Here is a 16,321-nt window from a genome sequence, read left to right on the forward strand (position 1 = left end):
TAGACATCTAGGGGAGTAGCTTTGTAAAATTACATGACATTTGGATGTGTTTAGATAGCCCATTTGTATTTTACAAATGAGGCATTTGTTGCTGAAATGAGCAGTAAACAGTGAAGGATAACTCTGACTTTGTGGATTTAATTTTGAAGTTAGGGTGAATTTTTTGAGCTATAATTTAATGTGCTTATCTTTTGATATGTTTAAATCATAGATGAATTTTTATGCCTTGGTTTCTCTATGTTTTGGTATGTAATGTGTTTGATGATTGTACCTTATTTTTGGGGAAACTCTATATGATGGGAATTAAGATTTTATTAAATTTGAGAGTTAGGTTGTGTTTGAGGTATAAGTTTATATATTTAGGAAAAGTTGTTAGTAATAAGTTTTGGTCTTTCATTTAGGTGACGAGAACGAGAAATGAACACTTGAGCTCCTCTTGTACAAATCTCTTGCGTCTTTTGTTTTTAGGTAAGGGATATGTGACATGTGACATGTGCGTTTGATAAGTCATGAGGTTATTTTAAAGTATATTATGCATTAAAAGGTTTTTGATTAGAGATATGACATATAATCATGTTTCAGACAAAGATATGTTCGTGAGCTTTCGAAAACTTATGTATATGATTTAAGCATATTGATGCTATTGTTAATTCCATGGACATGATGTTTAAAGAAAAGAATGAAAATGCTATTATTATGAAATGTCATGCAAACTATTAATTTTAGTATTATTGAGGATGGTGATGCGTCCACGCTCAATCAAAGTATGTACTGAGGATGGCGCTTCGTCCGCGCTCGATCAAAGTATAAGTTTATGTTAAAAGTTATAATATTTTATGAGAAGAAGTTTACGAAGGAAATGATTATTTTATATGATTTTAAAGAGTTAATATAAAGTTTAGTGACTTTGTAAGAAATGAAAGGAATTTAGTCCGAAAGATTTTGTAGTATTAATCTAATAAGGAAAAGGAGAACAATTATTTCCCTATGAAAAATGTGTAAGTTGTTATTATGAATGGTATAAAATATTATTCATGAAAAGATGTTCTCCTATCTACATATCCATAAAATATTTGATTTACAAGAATTCTTATTAAAGGCCCATGAAGCTTAAAACCTTACTAGGTTTCGCAGCTCACCCTATTATATTTCAGTGCACAGGTTCTTCCTAGAAGCAGTGAGAGTATTAAAGGTGGCAAGGATTCTGTGATTCTCGTTTGTTAGATTGTTTAGTCTTTTTTTTTGTATAGTAGTTTAACTCTTTTGTTTTGTAGGAGGAATCAAGATGTACTTGATCCTTGAGCATAGATGTAATTCGAAACCTTAGTTTGGTTTGAACCCCAGTTGTATGTCTTTGGGGTTGGGTTTGTAAATAAGAGTTTTTGCTAAATGTTTAGCTATGTAATAATTGCATAAATACTTAAAGTTTTAGCCAAGTGGTAATCTTGCAAAGTTCAAATGAAATGAATTTTCAAGGTTTTCATCATTTTGTATATTATGGCTTTTATGCAAGAAAATAAGTAGGAATACAGGAAACAATTATTGATAAAGATTTTCAGTTTAGGTTGGTTCGTGTTAGTATTGAGGTAAACTTGATACTAACATGCCGGTTATGCTCTAAATTATGAAGTACAGGTTTGGGTCGTGACAGCTCCAGTTTTGAGAGATTAGAGGTTGTTTGGTTAATAATTTTAAACAATAGTTTTCAGTGTTTAAATACTGAAAACTGTTGTAAAAAAAAAAAAAAAAAAAAAAACCTGTTTGGTAGTACATTTTTATTAAGTTTTTTTTTATGTTGTTCAAAAGATGGTTTTTAAACAATGCTTTTTGAAATCACCTAAGATTTATTTTTGAACAACAAACAACGCTTTCCAATGGCACTATTGAAAATACTTTGAAACCCGTGGGTCCCACGTTGATGTGACAAAACCCTTCTCTCTCTTCTCTTTTTCTCATTAAACCTGTCTCACCCCTCATCTTCAACACGCCAAAGGAAGCAGCAACAGAGCATTAACTCCAAACCCAACCACCCATCAACGCCATAACTAAACAAAGCTCTCTCCCTCACAACGCATCATCAAGTCATCTCAAACCCAACCACCCATCAGCGCCATAACTCAATGAAGCTCTCTCCCTCACAATGCATCAACAAGTCATCTCAAACCCAACCACCCCTTGCTCATAAATTCGAACCCATTGCCCAACTTTCCCTCATAAAGATCCCCAATGGTCACCGACCCAATCTAAGACCCTCTTCTTGTACGGATTTGACTCCACCCACAGTAACTCCATTCTGAGATCCTACCACACACTTGTCTAGGGCTTGGTTAGGTAAAGATTTTTAATTTTCCCCTAATTTTCTCGCATCTTTCTTTCTCATCTAACCTATCTCATCTCAAATCACATTAACCCACATTAGTTATGTATTTTTACTCTTAGTCCTTCACATAGATGGAATCAAACACTGCATCCTCCTACACCTCAGTAGTGCCATACTATTCATCAATTCACTTGAGTTGTTCCTCCCCTGACTGTGTTCCCTTACTGGTAAGTGGTCTGCATCTATGTGCTTTTCGTGTGATTTTACCGTGTTCCCTTCAATTCCTTATATATGTGATTTTAATTTGTCGTCATTTTAGTGTTTGTTCTGTTATAATTTCGTAGCTAGTTATCATTTCGCACCTAGTTTTGATATAATTTGTCTTCATTTTGTGGACTTTGGGTTGTTGTGTTATTCCCTATGATATATGCAAAATTTGTATAAAAAATACTTTTGTTTTGTATGTGTAACTGTAAACTTGTTAGGTAATCAACAATCTATGCTTTGACTATTTTTTTCATGAAGTTATTGTTGGTGTATGATGTCTACTTTAATTTGTTCAGTGTATTGTGAGAAAAATAAGATTATGATTAGTTTGTTTGCTATACAACTATTATAATAGATCAATCTATGGCTGTGATACATAATCTATTTGTGTCATAAAATTTCAAATGTGGAGTATACTTCTTTTTAATTTTTTTGGGCTGTTGTTGTTGTCTTTAACTCTTTAAGATAAACCTCTGCCTTTAAGTCTGTTATGGCATTTTCATTTTTTTTATCCTTCTAATTTTTCTGAAGCACATGTTATTTTCCTAAAGTTGGATTGACTTTTACATTAAGTTTTATTATACTCTTATTATATCCACTAGCATATCTCTTTCTGATTAACTTATCTAGGTATATCTTCATAGTAAACCCAAATTTCTAATCTACCACGAACTATAATTTAGTTTGAGATTTATAGTATATGTCTGCTGCTTGGTAGTTTACTGACTAGTAAGTTCATGTTTGAATATTTGTGTCATAAAATTTCAAATGAGGAGTATATATGTGTATGTCGAACTTTATTTAGATGGAAAATGCCACAAGTGACGTTGAGGATGGAAAGTTGTGGCCTCCCCCAGTGGAGAAGCATTTCACAGATGTATTAGTAGAGGAGGAAGTTAGAGGAAATATGCTCCAAGGGTAGTTTAAGAAAGGACTTTGGGGATCCATTTAGCGTGAGTTTAACCTACATGCAAATAAAAATTACCAAAAAGACCAACTTGGGCAAAAATATCAAAGATTGAAGGTTCGACACTGGGTCTTCTGAGCTCATCGGACGAATGAGGATGGGATGAGACCCCATTGCGAAGATGGTTGTAGGAAGTGATGAGGCATGGGCAAATGCAATTGCAGTAAGTGCTACCGATGTACATAATAATAATTACCAAAGTCATTTGTATTGTTTTTATATAAATAATGTGTTTAACCCGATATATATGATTATTAATGGGCCAACCATAGATACAAGGAGTTCCGAAAAAAGGGGCTAGAACACTACAAACTGTTGGGCTAGCTTTTCAATTCCAACACTACCACGGGCTTCCAACAAATTTCTTCTGCCCAACTAGCTCCAAATAGTGACGAAGAGTGAGAGTTGGATGCGGCATTCCTATTGACTGGGATACATGTTAATGTTGAAGCAGATAGTGGGGACAATGTAGAGGAGCTACCCACATCGGTTGAAGGGCAAAGCAGGAGGCGAGGTGAAAAGCGGGCAGTCGAACTGGTTCATTCAGGTAGAAAAAAGAAGAAAGAAGGCTCCCTTGATCAGATGACTAAGGCTATATTAGGGTTCACTGAGATGAGGAAGGCAAGGTTTAATAGGTCCACCGACAGTACGGGCTCAAGAGAGTCTTTTGTGGGGGGAGGGGTGGTGATTAGTTCTCAATTGACAAAGTAGTAACACTGCTCAACGAGCACACAGATGTGGATCATTTCACCTAATGCAAGGTCGTAAATGAGCTTCATAATCTCAAAAGTAGAGCCACTTTCTTGCCATGACGATAGAGAGAAGGGCAGGGATTGATTTTATTGGTAGTGGATTGCAATAGACTTAGAAGGGGGGGTGGTTGATAGTGTGGTCAGTTTTGATAGACGCGACATGATAGTTGTGGCTGAACATCAACTTTATTTTTATTCCATTTCCATGTTCAAACTGTGTACAATTTTAATGCTTTGAACTAATGTTTGAGTGTTATCTTCTTTTACTATCTAACACTAGTGCTATCTTGGATGTCATATATGTTTTAGTGTTGTCCTCTTTACTCTCTGCTTGGTATACATATATATATATATAGATACATACATACATACATACATACACATATATATACATAGATACATACATAGATACATACATATGTGTGTGTGTGTGTGTATTACTACATACATATATATAAATGTATGTATCTATGTATATATATGTGTATGTATGTATGTATGTATCTATATATATATATATATATATATATAGATAGATAGATAATATATATATATATATATATATATATATATATATAAATATTTATTTATGTATCTATATAGATGTATCTATCATGGCTTGTAACAAAATATTACTAAACTCAGTATAGTGGCTCATATGAACTCATTGGCTGCGCATAGGTGTGATTCAATTATGGCCAACTCTGATTTAGATCACGATGACAGTGATGTTGAACTCGAGATTGCCACAGCCTACATTCATCTTTGTATTGTTTATGTCTAAAAATACTACATGAAACGTCCTAGGTGCACTAGTATTTTGAGTGGTAAGTCATATATTAAAGAAGTACTAGAAGGAAATTTCCATGTCTATTATGACATGTTTCGCATGGATGTTCACATTTTTAAGCATTTGTGCAATGAGTTGAAGAGGTTACACCTGTTAAAGGAGGATACTGACATTGTGTTAGTGGAGGAGTCGGTTGGGATGTTCTTATGCGTCGTTGGACATAATACTGACTTCAATTTGATTGTGAACCGCTTTTAACACTCTCTTGAAACCATTCAAAGGTGGTTTCGTCGTGCATCGCGAGCTATTCATTCACTAGGATGCCTCATAATTTGGCCTGACGATAATGCAGCCGAGCTTTCTTATCATTTTTGTCGAAATAACAAATATTATCCATGGTTTAAGGTATGATACTATACTGGTATCTTGTTATTAATTCAATTATTGTTTTAAATTGGTTATTTTGTTCACATTACCCGATAGAATGTTGCTATGATGCTATAAATATAGAAGACAATATTTTTTTTTGAAATGTGAATTTAATATCTTTTTTTTTAAAATTAATTCAATGTTATTTATGAAATATTGTTGGTACAAGAGATAGTTCCTAACACACCCTACAATGCTTTATTCTCAGAGCTAATGAGATTAGTTGATTGTTTTGATTCCTATACACAATGAATGTTACTATTTTGTTAACAAAGTTGTTTTGTTCAATTGGTCAATTTGTTCTCTAAAATTGTTTTGTAAAATACCAAGTGTGAGGAGTCAGATGCAATAAGCTACAAAGTATGCTAACAAAGCTGTGCTGTCCAATACATCATTGCGATAATATTGTATAAAGTACTCACTATAACGTAAAGAAAGTAAAGCACATTGTGGTGCTAGAGTAATGAGGTGAGGGTAAGGTATACATATTAGTCCTCAATCTTTATTTGAATGAATCTAGTGTTTATGATTTACGAAGTCCAAGTGAATTGAGGAGTATATGTGCAGATGAACACTAGAAATGAAAGGCACGAAAGGATTGAAAATTTATTAGATGTGCAAACGATCTCACAAAACCCCTCTCACTAAATTGCCACAGCTTTTCAATTAAGTTTATGAAGAAGGAACACAACAATCTTTTGACAAAAACCCATTAACAACCTGTGGGGGGCGAAAAGATCATGATGAGAATGTGGGCCTTTTGGGCTGTGTTAGGGAAGGCCGATCAGCTACTGGGTTTAGAATTTGTTGATACTATGGGTCGGCCCATACGCCGAGGGTCCGAGGATCCCGCCGAGGGTGAACTTGTCCTCGGACGGACACCGAAGAACTCGGGGTTTCGCAATAAAGATTAGGGGATGACACGGTTAAGACCAATGGTTAAAAGGGGTAAACCCTAGAATGCCCCAGAAGCACTGGTGTTGAAGAAATGTCAAAGATAAAGGCTGCTACCTCCACATTAAAGACCCTGCACCTACCACCCTGGTCGCATTGATGGGGAAGTGACACCTGAACAGTGGAAGAGAAACTTCTGATTACTATTCAAAGGCACTGGGAAAAGAAATATCTAGGTTAAAGGGGAGGTAAAACAACACGTGTAAAAGGTATTCAAGAGAGTAGTATTTAAGGGGGAATCTAAGACAGAAAGGGGGATCGGTCCCTCTTTGGAACCTAAAAGAAAGAGAAAAAGAAAGAGAGAGAAATTATATAAGAACAGTTCTCGGCTTACGTCCGAGCAGATTGATTCAGAGCATTCTTTGTTGTTTTTAAGTGTTTATAATCTTTAGCTTGCTATTTAATCCTCAAACACTTCTAACCTGGGTTTCAAGCCCACACTCTACAAATTACATTGTTTTAGGCTCATTGGGCCTGAGCCCGTAACTGTTCTTGGGGCCAGGTGCAATTGTGCACTTACACAACCAATGTCAAAGTGTTCTTCGAACCTAGATTTTCAGCAGGCCCACTGGTTTTCGGTGTTGAAGTGGCACCTTCTTCCATTGGCTTTGGCGGCGAGAAAATCTTGATTCGTTGCTGAGTCTTGGAGTGCTGACAGTGGAGATGAGATCCGAAGGAAAGTGAAGCCTAGTCGTGGATCTTCGTCTGTGTCGATGGAGATGAGGACTGTGATGGCGTGGGTTTGGTTTTAGACGAAGACAAGGAATGAGAAGAAGGAACAGTGGGAGAGGAAGGGCAACAGTAAAATGATTTTCTTCTCTCTCCTCAAATTATAAATATTTATTTTGTACCGGTTGTCAGCTTTTTTAAAAATCAAACACACACATACCAAACACATATTTTATGTTTTTTAACTACTAAAACATGTTATTTGAAACATGGTACCAAACACATTTTTTGCTTTATGAACACTAGAAACACGTGTTTCAACAACACTTTTTAAACCATAGTTTTCACATCATTTTAAACAACGATATTTAGAATCTACTACCAAACGGGCCCTATAGCTCCTGCTGAAACAAGCAACCCTCAATACCTTTTAAGTATTGCTCAGTCACACAATAAGTGTAAAGTTGTGATTTTCAACTAGCCTTTGTTGGCTTTAATTCAGTGCCAAATTTGGTTGTATTTTTGTCAATCATTTCCTTGTATGTATGTGAGTTTAATTGTAAGAGATAAGTATGAGAGATTGGTAAAGAACCAAGCATGCAATGAAGATTAGTGCAGTTTCGCGACTAGCTTGTGAGTAAAGGTTCCTGTGAAAAGGCCACGTGTGAAGCACATGATTAGAAGCTGAAGAGTCATGCCAGCTTATCATTTTAAGAGTACTTCGCGAGAAAGGCCATCTCGCGAGGTACTTGCAAAACTCGTTGTTTGGCAAAAATAAAAACTACTTTCCTAAATTATTTATACACACTATATATACCCTCATTACCCATGAAATTGTAAGGAGTGTTTTTTTTTTTTTCAAAAAGAAAACCCTAGCAAAACACTTGAGAGTTAGAGATTGTCATACCCACAATCATCTACACAAATTCTCCTGGTTTTCCTCTAATCCTACCTCTCTATCTTCATATCCTTGAGAGGTTCTAAGCCCAAAGACTTACCTCATTCATTCTGAGTGTTGAAAGAAGTTTTGGTGCTTTTGGGAAGCATCGAAAGAAGCCATTGAGTGGCGGATGCAATTGGGTGGAATTGCGGGATCTGAATAACTAGTGAAGACAAGACTTTGAGAAGTCCGGTAGTAGTAGGAGCTTAGAGGGCTCAAGTACATTGGGTAGATTAGACTTGGAGGGTCTTTTTGATATTCGTATACTCCAACTTATTCACTAGTGGATCGATTTTGGCTTGGAGGGTTGCAGAGAGGTTTTTTGCCAAGTACTTCAATTTCCTTTTCGATAGCACGTCTTTATGTTATCTTGTGTTTGCATATCTCTTCCCTACTCTTTAAGTTTTAAATTTATTGCATATTGTACTTGCTTATGGCTTATTAGAGTAGTGTAATCAGTTTATTGCTTGCGTTTTACTCTTATTCTGCACTTAGATAAGTTAGAGCAAAAACAATTAAACCATAATTTAAAATTGGGGGTCTAAACAAGCTTTAGTGTTCTCACACTAATTAAGCTTTCAGTAAGTTCTCTCTTTTTTCATTTATGGGCTTAAAACCTAGCTCCTGCTGAAACAAGCTACTTTCAACGCCTTTTAATTGAAGCATATCAATGATATTATCCGTAGAGTAATTTCCACCAATTTATGGGCTTAAACCCCACCATCAATTGAGACATATCCGACCTTATCTCAATTGAAGCACAAAACCAAAACATATTAGTCCAAGCATTCTTAGCAGATATCCATCAACTAAGTCAGTCCTTATCAAATAGAATTTGATAAAATAATGAAATCTAAAATTTAAATAAAATGTTATCCGTATGTTCATATCAAATTGTAATCTCTAGAATAATATATATAATAAAAATATATATAGAAGAGAGCTTCTATGGAGGAGCTTCCCGTCCCTAAACTCATTTAAGAATTTCAACAAACATGTAAAATACAAAATCCAACAACCCCAAATATATATTGACTACAACCTTTACATGGTCCAAAAACATTGTCAATTCATTAATGCTATAGTTGAATGCAGAAACATTCTAAGGTATCAAATTGCAAAAGACATAATTATCCCAAAAAAGAAAAAAGAAAAGAAAAGAAAAAAGACATAGCTCCTTTGTTTAAATGGTGTGTTTACCTCTCCTCCACCCCTTCTTTAGTTCTAAGAACTCAAGGATGAGAGAGTGAATGTTCCTCTATATATCAAGGAAGTTAATACTGTACCGGAGGCTGTACCGGTTTGGCCACCGATACGATATATTTCGGATTTCGGATACCAGTTAATATCGGTGTACCGTTTCAGGTTTACCACTATTTTATATATTTAATATACATACACACACACACAAAATCTCTATTTACACACACATACTCTCCAACTTTTAGTCTCATAAATACCTTCCATTTCAACTATTGTATACTGATTGATACAGCAACCTAAAGATCAACTGGAGATTAGAATTAATGCAGGTAAAACAGTTAAAAAAGAAGAAAATGGAACTCTTATTTCAAACACCAAATCCAAATTAAGTAAAAGAATTGGAGAGATCAAAGGTTAGGTGAAATAATGAAATTATCTACAAAATACTTTCATTATTGATTATTTTAGAGACAAAAACTGCCACAATTACAAAAAAAAAAACAGCATTTTGTGTTTCGGACCAGTATTCATTTACTGGCCGGTACGACTGGTAGTTTTTCCTGTACGAAATAGGAGTGTACCTGTACCGGTGCATTGGCCCATACGGTATGTACCAGCCGGTACGGTACGGTACGATATCAGTAACACTGCTATATATTGGTATTTCAATTTTTAGTGCAATACTTTAATTATAGCAAAAAATAAAGAAAGAAAAAAAGAAAGGAGTGGTATGTTCACTTCTCCCTGTGGGGAAAAAAAATGCAAGTTGGAAATTTAGAATCTCAAGTCCCCTTAAAGCTTTGTTGGAAAAAAGAAAAAAGAAAAGTTAACTATAAAGATAAAAGTATAGAGTAATGAAACCTTACCACTTGAAATGAATTTACAACTCAAAATACCAATGAATTTACATAATTACAAATAGTGGTAGGCACTTGGCAATAGCCATAGCTATAGGATTTTAAGGGCTAAAATGGGCATTTGCACCTTTCTCACAAACTTTCCAGCATTTTGCCCATTTTTAAAAATTATTTAGGGTAATACTCCTGTTTTGAAACTCGATAATGTGAGGGTCGATTTTTCATATAAAACTCGATTATCCTATAAGCAAGTTACTAAAAAACTCAATATTCATATGGTTGAGTTAGTCTGAGCATTGTGCCACGCTGGCAAAGCAGACGTGGTTTTTTCCAATAAAAAAAAAAAATGCTTGTGTGAACATGCATAACTCAATAAGTACAAAATCAGGTTTGCCTTAACAATTTGAATCCCTAACGTCTCATAACGCCTGTTCACTCTCCCTCGCTCTCTGCTCTACGATCACTCTTCCCCACTCTCCCCCACTCTCCATCAGTTTCACTCTCCCTATCCAGTCTCCCTCACCTTCTTCGATCAGTCGTTGTTGCCGGAACTCTGGTGCTTCCGTCGAACCCTCACCGTACCCTCCATGGTTGATTACAGGTATGTTGCTCTCCCTTGATATCTTTTTTGATTTTGGGTAATATTAGGTTGTGTTTTATGTGGGATTTTGATTATTTTGTTGAAACTTACTTAAAAGTAGTAAATTTAATAATCAAGATGAGAATTTTGTTGTCTTTTATATGCTGCAATGATGATGATCTAAAGTATTTCTTGCTATATGGTTATGTTTGTGTTATTTTCTCATTAATGAGTTTAAATGTGCTGGTGATATTATTGGAATTGGGGTTTTGATGGGGGGTTTTGGCAAATTGATTGGTGGTGTTGTGGTGATATCTCTGGATTTGTGTAAAATGTGTCTTATCCAATTCTGGTTAATATGGGGCTGTGTTTTGTGCAAGATTTTGATGATTTTGTTGAATCTTAGTTAAAATTAGTAAATTAACTAATCAAGAAGACATTTTATTGGGTTCCGTGGACATTGTGTATCAAATCAATGGACTAATTGAAATGCCAAAACCCACAAATAGATGCTTATCCAATCATAATGAAAATTGATCTAAAATGACATTATAAATGTAATGTGATTGTTTTTTCTAAATACTATGTATAGTGTGTAAAAATTAACTTGCTAAGAGTTGGTTTAATAGTTTTTAAGATCTCATGATATCCATGAGGTTCTAGCTAGCATATTAGAGCCACTTCCAAGGAATTTCTCCCTATAATAAGTTGGTATTTGTGAGACCGAGAGACTACTTCATGAGATTAGTTTAATGCTCAAAGAGCTCTAAACGCCCTCATATCTTAAGAAGAAAAAAAAAAAGAGAGAAAGGTCTTGCACAAAAATTACTAGTTTTTGTAAGTGATAATATATATACACAATAAAATTGTAAGTGCCACAAGACATAAAATAGAAATTTGTTTGATCAAATGCTTATGTTCACAATATATCCAATATCAATGATATTGGAAAAGAAGCTTTTAAGGTAAACCTCAAATCCAAGACACTAAGCACTAATAAAGTTTTTTCTTTAAACTCTTTACGTACCAAAGCAAATCAAAGTTGCACTATCCTTCGAAACCTTTGGTTCTTTTTCTTTTCAATATGGGATTACTATTTTCAATAAAAATCATTATTCCTCTGTACTATTTCTTTCTAATCAATGTGGGATTTTCAAAACCAACAAGCCTATGCATTATAACACTTATCCTTTCATGAATTGGGCTCAACAAATTTCAACCATAGAAGTGCTTTACAATGTCCTCAACAAGTGGAACAATTAATGAGTACAAAGTAATTCATGAACTTCTTTGTTGGATTTGGCTTTTCAATCATATCACTTGCATTTTTTTCAAAATCTTTATCTCTTTCATCTATTACTATCTTCCATTTGTGGTGTTATAACTAAAACACTTCTCTTTGCCTTGTGCTCCACCATAAACATTATGATTTGATCCACCTGTAATTGTATCACCGATTGACTTATACAAATTAATTCCTAAAAGTTTTCTATCCTTTTATCATAACCAAATGACCTTTATTAACTTTCATAACTCCACCATATACAAAATATATTCGTAAGCCAGAGAAAACAATTCAAATAAAGAAATCAAATTCTCTTTCCAACTTCAAAAACAGGCCTCAAATCTTAACAAACCCATCAAAATTTTTAATTTTTACCTTTCATAATCTTACAACTTACATTATATGCCAGTTAATATTACAAACTTTAGTCACAAAGCTTGTATATATCAACCAAATATTTGTTCCAAAAGCATGTGAAATGACCAGACAAAATCCAAAACCCATCATTTTTAAAATCAAATCATACATTTGGAAACCATTAGAATATCATATCATCATTCCTACTATATGCTACAATAATTGTGGTGTCATTGGAAATTTCATAGTCACAATTTTTCTTATACTTTGCTAAATTAGCTGACTTCATACATTAATAACACATATGTACTAACTAATTATAGTTTTAGCACTATACATCATTAATATTCTTCATTGGATGAGAATTCGATATTGACCTCTCCTTATTAAGGTTTTTTCCTATGACATTTTTTTTCTATGATTATATTCATACTACACCACAAAATGTCCAATACTTCAAATTATATGTAGCTTCTTAAGTTTATGTCTCTCTTTAAAAAAACCCATTGTTTTTACTTCTCAAGTGCTCCAAAACAAAATTTTAGCCCTTTCAAAGTCACTACTAGAAATCATTCTCGTATCTTTAATTGCAATGTTAAACAGCTACCATAAAGGCAGTGTCCTTGAGCCTTAGGTAAGTGAGTAATACTTTCCAATCCTAGAATTGAAACTACTTATTATTGACCACCTCATTAAGAGTAGTTGTTTCTTTTTCTCCTTTGTGTGCACTATCTATATTGATTCTTACTGCATAATTAGTCATCTAGACATTGTCAAGTCTCCATCGCAGCCATTACGATAGGGACTGTTACATGTCTGGGAAAGAAAGATGGAGAGAAAAGATCTGATGGATGGGCTTCCCATTTATTTGATTAATATCTTTGGAAGGAGTTCATCGCTGCCCGATTTTATGCTCTAGTTATTATTTGAGCTATGGCTGGACTCTAAATCCCAACTAATGTTACCTAAAGATCAAGACAATTTCCATACTCATTAAAGAATTTCATTCTATAATAAAAGAATTTCATTGAAGAATTTCATTTCTTTTAATAAAAAATCACATTTGAATTGGATAATGAGCTGCTCAAAAGAAAAAAAAAAAAACACATAAACAAGTTACTTCTTTTAATAAAAGAAATGATTTGAAAGGGCTTTTTTTCTTTGGTTGGTGCCATATTTTCATTGAAGTGTGAAAAACGTCATGTCGTCCGCCTAAAGATTGTCATATGTTTGCTGGCTGTCGTTCATGAACCACCTTACCCCATATCAAAATTCGCCAATGAAGTTCTAATTTTTTTTTTTTTGAAGTAATAGGAACAATCTGCTGTGCACTAGTACTGCTAAAATCAGTATGACTAGCCTGGTTGAGATTTTAATACCCCAAAATGCTTCAACTAGAGCTGTACATGATTCCTGCTTATTATCAAATGATAAAGAGCTATCATTAAATGTTGTGTTGGATGAATTACCATTCAGATTATTTATGAATTACAAACTTCCTTTCTTTTGAAGAATCAATCAATAGTTTTGAATGTGCCTAAGGATCTAGATTTTCAGATTAAATCATAATCCATTAAATGCAATGACTATGATTATAAAAAATTACTATATGGTTAAGAGAAAATTTAGGACTACAATTTCTTTTGTCACAACTCTAATGTGGTAGATTATGAGTGATGGAAAAAAAAACAGTGGTTTTTGTGAAAATGATAAGTAACCACTCATAGTTGTGACAAAATTGTTGCAAAAAAAAAAAAAAATTGTGTTAGTAGACAACTAAAAATGGCTAAGTAGACAACCAAGCATACGCTTCCTCTTTATATGGCTAAGTAGACAAATGGGTTTGTGTTGTTTTGGTGATATCTTTTCTGATTTTGGGTAATATTAGGTTGTGTTTTATGTGGGATTTTGATTATTTTGTTGGAACTTACTTAAAAGTAGTAAATTTACTAATCATAAAAGGTCAAGTTGCAAACTTGACCTTTTATATGTTGAGAAAATTGGAATGTTTGGCTAATAATAATCTCTCTTAGCCAGTAATCATAAAACTCAAGCATACACTTCCTCTCTATAATTAATAACAATCATTAATCCTTTCTAGTTCTATATGTCATGTTGTTTTTGTAGTCATGAATTGATGCATATTAATCAAGTTTGTGTTATTGCGGATCAGTCACGGGTATAGTTTTAATATCTTTTAAAACATAAAATAATTAATTGTGAAGATGTTTATCACATTTCACATTACATTGGATTACATGCTTAGACGACATGCTTTGCTATTGTAATTACATCTTGTCAGAGTGAATCCTCAATAATTGCTAACAATCTATTTGCTGTCATGTTAGATATGCAGGAAGTGGATAGAGTGGATCCTAGACCTGACGATGATACCAGTTGAGCCGATGGCAGATCATCGGTCAACTCCGTTTTGGAGGCGCGCCACTGACGAGGTATGTAGTCGTATTATTAATACATCTCCATTTTATAATTACCTCGTGACACTACCTAACACAATGCTTGTCCGTGTGTAAGAGGTGCTTGGCGTCGTAAAGGTTCGACGCCGTAAATGTGTACTGCCGCGGGGTGGGCTAGACCCATGTATCATGCAATACATAGATGCAAGCAGGTTTCACCGGGTTATTCAAGGTTCCTAATATGGAGGTCGACCATGCCTTGATCATGACCCTGGTCGAGCAATGGCATCCGAAGACGCACACGTTCCACTTACCCCATGGAGAAATGGGTATCACTTTGCAAGATATAAAGGTGATACTGGGGATTTCGGTGGATGGGTTGCTTGTCACTGGGAAGAAAGACATGCAATGGAGCGATGAGTGTTGAGATTTGTTGGGCCATCAACCTCCGCCCGCAATACCCAACTTAAACAAGTCTATCCTTGCTGGGGCAAGGATAGGATATAAGTGGCTTGATGCACGGTTTGCCGCTCCCCCAGCTACGGATGCTAGTGATGACGTAGTGCAGCAACATGGCCGTTACCACCTACTTGTTTGGATGGGGGCCCTGTTGTTCATGGACAAGTCGGTGGACCGGGTCTCACTCCTACCTCTACAGTTCCTCAACCCAATTAGCAATGCGAGACAGTATAGTTGGGGTAGTGCAGCATTGGCCTGGCTCTACAAGCACCTTTGTAGTGCATTAAAGAAGGATGCAATGCAGATTGGAGGAGCACTGTTGTTGGTGCAGCTGTGGGCCTATTCAAGGTTCCCACGAATATGCCCAATTGCGAGGCCACCTTTATCGCCAGTGCACTTAGGGCCCCTTGCCATTAGGTACGTTCATTGAGTTCTCATTATTCAAGTTAAATGTCTGTTAGGATTAATTATTTATGTATAATAGTATATTATATTTTATTTTCCTCTTTGATATAATTAGAAATATGCCAAACTAAGAAAAAAAAGAAATTTATCAATGCTTAGATACTGAAGTATATGGATGTGAAATATAAAGCAAAGTTTGTTAAATATAAAGGAAGAGAGAGTTCACTAACCATATTGTTCTCAGTTTAGCACATGAAAGTTCACTAATGAGCATTTGTCGAAACCCCATGTTTGCTAGGTGGAGCGAGCCAAATAGCACCGCACAGCATGCCACACACGTCCTTGCTGTGTATCGGACGTTGCTGTCTACACTACGAGCAGAGGAAGTATTTGGTTAATTTACGTCCTTAATTGCATGACCACATTCTATTGCATGACCACATTTACTTTGCCACAATTTGAGGTTTTTATTTTTGTTTCCCTCAATTTCATGACCAAGTTTTTATTTTTATTTTTGTTTCAATTCTTAGATTGTTGTAGGAATGAGTTGATTTAAGAATATTTGTTCCTTCTAGGTTGGTTATGCTTTTATTGAAGCCTTCTGGTTTATTTAGGATCTATGCTTGGTATTGATGCTTCCTTAGATTAATTTCAATCATGGTGTTGATTG

The 16,321-nt window shown here is 34.8% G+C and overlaps 1 pseudogene; it reads left to right on the forward strand.

Moving 5' to 3' along the window:
• The first annotated feature begins 3,392 nt into the window (after window positions 1-3,392).
• On the forward strand, window positions 3,393-4,366 carry LOC142632838 (uncharacterized; annotated as a pseudogene).
• The last annotated feature ends 11,955 nt before the right edge of the window (window positions 4,367-16,321 follow it).

This window comes from Castanea sativa, chromosome 1 (assembly GCF_040712315.1).
Source record: "Castanea sativa cultivar Marrone di Chiusa Pesio chromosome 1, ASM4071231v1".
NCBI classification, from domain to species: domain Eukaryota; kingdom Viridiplantae; phylum Streptophyta; class Magnoliopsida; order Fagales; family Fagaceae; genus Castanea; species Castanea sativa.